Genomic DNA, 5,406 nt, shown 5'->3' on the forward strand with positions numbered 1-5,406 from the left:
TGTTACGTATGCCATTTGTTACATGTATGTCATATCACATAATATTTCTTGTTACATGTTATGTCATGTTATAAAATAGTGTCTGTTACATGTTATGAAATATTATCAGTTATATGTTATGTCATGTTATAAAAGATTGTCTGTTACATGTTATACCATATTATGAAATATTGTCTATTATATATTATATCTTGTTAAGAAATATTCTCTGTTATATGTTATGTCATGCTACAAAATGACTTCTATCTTGAAATGGCTTATATCTGATTTTTAGGGTATCTCATTTAAAATATTCATAGTGTAATCATTTTGATTGTCTAAGTATCTCTAATAAAATATGTTGGGTGGAATCATTTTGATTGTTCACTATTTCTAATGAAACCATTGGTGAAATCATTTTAATTGTCAAAATTCATTTCACATTCATGTTATATTTAAGTTCACGTTCATACTATGTCACGTCAAGTCAAGTCTCAGTTTCAAGTTCATGTCATGTTAAGTTTCTAGTTTAATTTACGTTTCTGTTCAAGTTATGTCAGCTCATGTGATGTTATGTCAAGTTATGTTATGCTTATTATTGACTTTGATTGTGCATTCATGTCTTTACTGCTATGCATACATCATTAACCTATGTGGGAGTTTCTTGCTAATTTGCTGAGATTTGAAATCAAATCTCACTTTGGTAGTTTCAACTATCATTCCCCCTGAATGGTAAGCGAAGTATTAGGACTAGATGTGTTAGGACCAGAGCAAGAAGTGAACACTGGAGGAGGTTGACTAGACGTCTAAGATGCAACGTGAAACTTATAGCCTCCATAGTTAGGTTTTTGGATAGTAGTTTGGTATCGTTAGTCGAGTTACCCGAGTTACTTGACGGATTAGCCCATTAGTATATTTTAGTAATGTAATTATAAAGCTCGGTCTCTCTTGTTTTGAGATTATAGTCTTTTAAGATCCGTACTGTAATCGTGGATGTTTCTTTTATTAAGTATGCATGGATTATGTTTTAACTATTTGGAATACTATAAGTTTGGTGCATAGACTGCATAGTATTGAAAAAAAAAAGAAAAACAAAATATATCCGCAGTGAATATTACATATTGCTAGATGCATGTTAGAACATTGCATCTTATATGTCATGAATAAGAGCAAGTTATCTTGTGTCGCTTGTCCCAACAATTCAAATGTTCCTTCGATCTCAAGCAGAATCTGGGGGGCATTACACTAGACTTGGGCCAAGGATGGACAGGCTGAAACGATTAGTGGTTGGGTCGGAGTTGGGCCCAATAGATAAGTAGGAATGATGGGTAGTGTGGCTTGGGTAGGATCAGATTTGAGAGAGACAGTGGTGGGCTAAGGTTTAGAGAAGGGAAAAGAAGTTTTGTTGAAAGAGAACATCACGAGAAATATAGATTCTTTGGGTTTGGAGGTCCATGCATTTATATCCCTTATAGGTTGAACTGTACCCCAAAAATACACACGTCGTGGACCAAAAATTGAGTTTATGAGAGGTATAGGGCCTTAGGTTGGGCTAGCACTCACAACCAAACACTTTTAAGAATTTATAGTCCGGTTCAAAGTTGTATACCATGGAGTAAGAGGATTTATCTTTAAGTGTTGGAGTAAGAAGTAAATTTATGAGAGCTGTTTCAAAGGCTTCAACCTGGTAAGTGAAGGGAAGGGAAGATGGGCCAAGTGTGTAAGCCCGGCCTCAACAATGTGACGATGCTTGTGTTCCACTAACCCATTTTGTTGATGGGTGTGGGGACATGAGAAACGATGAGTTATACCAAGTTGTTTGCATATAGGGGTGAGTAGTTTAAACTCACCACCAACATCAGTTTGAAGTGTGATTAACTTGGCATTAAACAATCATTCAACAAACAGTAAAAATGAGGAGAAAATTTGATGCACATCATATTTTAATTCAATTGGAAAAAGCCAATTGAAGTGAGCATAAGAGTCAACAAAGGAAATGTAATATTTATAACCATTGTGAGAAAGATAGTGGTCTAGGCCCCAAACATCAGCACACAACAATTCTAAAGGCTGAGTATAATGGGCCTGACTAGTATGAAATGGAAGTTGATGACATTTTGCGAGGGGACAAGAAGAACACTGAAAAACCGCTTTTGTGGGAGAAAAAGGGCAAACACAGAGTGCCAAAACTAAAGAAGGATGCGCTCACCAACATGGCAGATGGGGAAGGCAATGAAGACACAGTAGTGGGAAAAGTGTAGAGGCTGTCACGGGTAGGCCTGGTGAGGAGGATTTTCTATGTCTCCTTGTCCTTCATAGAAAAATGGGTGGAATGAAATTTAAAATAAAAAACAGTTATTATCAATGCAAAATTTGAGAACAGAGACAAGATTTTAGGTTATGGAAGGAACGTGAAGTAAGTTGCAAAGAAGAAAAGAAGAGGAGTTGTAGTGTATAGGAGAGTCACTGAAGTTTTCTATAGGAATACCGGCATCATCACCCACTCTAATGATCTCACCACCTGCAAAAGGCTCAAAAGATAAATTCAAGTTTGACATATCATTAGTAAGGTGATGAGTTGCTGCTAAATTGGGGTACAAAACCGATTCAGGAGATGGGTTGTGGGCAATATAATTTGCAGAGAATATCCTTGGAGCTTCAAGTTGATATGAGTGATTGAAGCAATGTCGACATTGAAGTGCAACGTGCCCTACCTTTTGGCATATTTGACAAATGGGATGTTGTGAGTTGTACTGCTGGGAGAAGTTTTGAGGGGATGAAGTGCATTCACCACAGCTATTTGGGTTATAATGACCTTGACTACAGCCTTGATGTCCCCCTTGAAAGAAGTTGCACCCACGTTGATCTTTGGTTGCAGAGCTAAAATGCACAGATGGCTTATAATAGTTAGTCTAAGCAGAGTAGGTACAAAGAAAGCATAACAGATTATGAATTCTTCTCACTCTATTTCATTTGTAATGCTGTGAATATATATATATATATACTGTGAAAAGAATAAGAAGAGAATAAAAATTGTTACAAGTAACCGTAGACAACAACAACCTAATGCCTCTATGGTATTTACAGAAGAATGCATATCATATGTTAGCGTTATTGCACTACTCACATATGACTATGGAACATCAAATGTATTTATTCTTACAACATCTTCCATGCACTGTCATTTATAACCACTTAAAATAAACATGTACTTGTTCATTAATATCCACTTTCTAATATTAATTTCCATGTGTTCCATGTTGGGGTGTAAGGTTTTCAGTACGGATTGGAAAATCTGACCAAACATAACAGTTTTAGTTGGTTCAAACTAGATTGATAACCTTATCGGTTAGTCTCAATCTCGAATTTTTGGGAGTTTCGGTATTTGGTTCAATCTCAATATATGACTTTTTCACTCCAAAACAGATTGGATAGATCAAATTACATATATAGTTTTTTTTTTAAATAATTTTTAATATATTATTTTATATAGTAGTTGTATAAGTTAATTATGTAATTTTCATCTAACGTATCATCATTGACCATATAAAATTTTAAACATACTATTAACTAATATCATATCAATTAAATAATATATTATATGATAAATCATAATATTATTTGCAATGATACATACTCTAGTATGTACACCTAACTAAAATAATTAGGTAAAGTTTTTGTAAGATACCTAAGTTACAAGTAAATATACAGTATCTATGGACCATGAAATTTACTCATTAACTATCTATAAAATATTAAAATTTTAAGATATTGCATTTTCTTTAATTTCTTTTTCTCTATTTTTAATTTTTTTAGTTTTATTATGAATATTGCTAACCTTCATGGATGGATATGGATAATTTTAATATATTAACTGCTACTTTTTCTTAATTTCTCTTTAGGCTATTGGCAATAATAAATAGGACAAACAAAATTAACTAGTCGATATATATTATATATATATACATATATTCAAAACTGAAAAATTTTTGGACTTATTTTTTAGTTGAGCTGAAATAGTATTTATTGGTAAGTTGGGCCTTTAACAAAAAAATGGCTCATTTTGCACAAGTTCATACTGAAATGGACCAACTAGACTGATAGATAACGGGTTGGTTCATTCTAGAGGTACCATCTGTCCAATCTTGGGATGGAATTAACTTGTAATGTGGATATTATTTCAAAATTGGATTGGGGTCTTGGTTTTTCAAAATTGAAATTTTAATTTCAAACTTAAAAATATAAAAATAAAATGGTTTCATTATTTCCCAAATCACTTTTTTTGTTTTCTCTCTTCAAATCGGAGATGATGGAGCAAGCTTGGCTACCCTATTCCTCCCTATTCCATTTTCCCTTTGCGCTGCATGTTTATAAATTTTATTGTTTTGTTTTTGTAGGTTTCTTCTCTAGCTCACCTTACATAGTACTACCACTTGCCACCCATTGATCTCTCGACATTAAGCATAACCTTCACAAAGTGTGCAACAAATGAGCCCTAAACCACGCTTGACTTGCATTGCCACACCTTACTAACTCCGCATTCTCATATCTCTAAAATCCTTAGCCACTGCACAACTTGCCACATTCTTCATTCATGTCACCACAATCAAATTATTAAAAAATAAAAAAACTTGCATTTTAGGCTACTCCCCTTTGGATCTTTCAATAAATGTAGAGGGTGAGACACTCTTTTATGGATCTCTGAATATTTTCTTTTAATTTTTTTTAATACATTGTATTAATTACAATGGAATATTTGTGAGATTCTATTTCTCTTATACATGTTAATCCTTGAAATGCTTGGTTGAAAATTAAAAATGGAGAAATCTTTAATGTCTGGACTTGTTTAGTTACATATATAAGATGAGATGAGATAAAAGTTAAAAATTGAATAAAATATTATTAGAATATAATTTTTTAATATAATTTTTATTTTTAAGTTAAAAAAATTAAATTATTTATTATATTTTACATAGAAATTTTAAAAAAAGAGTGAGGCTAACAACCTTGCAAAGAGGAGAGTGCAGAATACTCGAGGTCAATGGTTTTGGGTGAGAGTACCAATGGGAATGGTAGACTTTGCATCAAGCTGAATATTTCCAAGGTTGAGTTGGACCCAATTGTTTGATTATGAACATGAACACAAACATCCTTTTTGGAACTGCAAAATGTTTCCCTCGCATCAAGGCTAGCCTTTTTTATCATGAACGAGTAGAAGAACGAGCTTCTACACTTGCAAAAGAATCCCCTCACGTCTACAACATTTGCAATAAGGTCTTTGGTTCTGGTAAAGCCCTCGGTGGTCAAATAGTAGAGACCTTATTGCAAATGTTGCAGACGGGAGAGGATTCTTTTTGTGATATCCCGTTTTTAAGTGTATTTTCACTGAATGAGTATTTTTAATTTAATTATTATAGTAGTTCTTTT

This window comes from Carya illinoinensis, chromosome 10 (assembly GCF_018687715.1).
Source record: "Carya illinoinensis cultivar Pawnee chromosome 10, C.illinoinensisPawnee_v1, whole genome shotgun sequence".
Classification (NCBI taxonomy): Eukaryota; Viridiplantae; Streptophyta; class Magnoliopsida; order Fagales; family Juglandaceae; genus Carya; species Carya illinoinensis.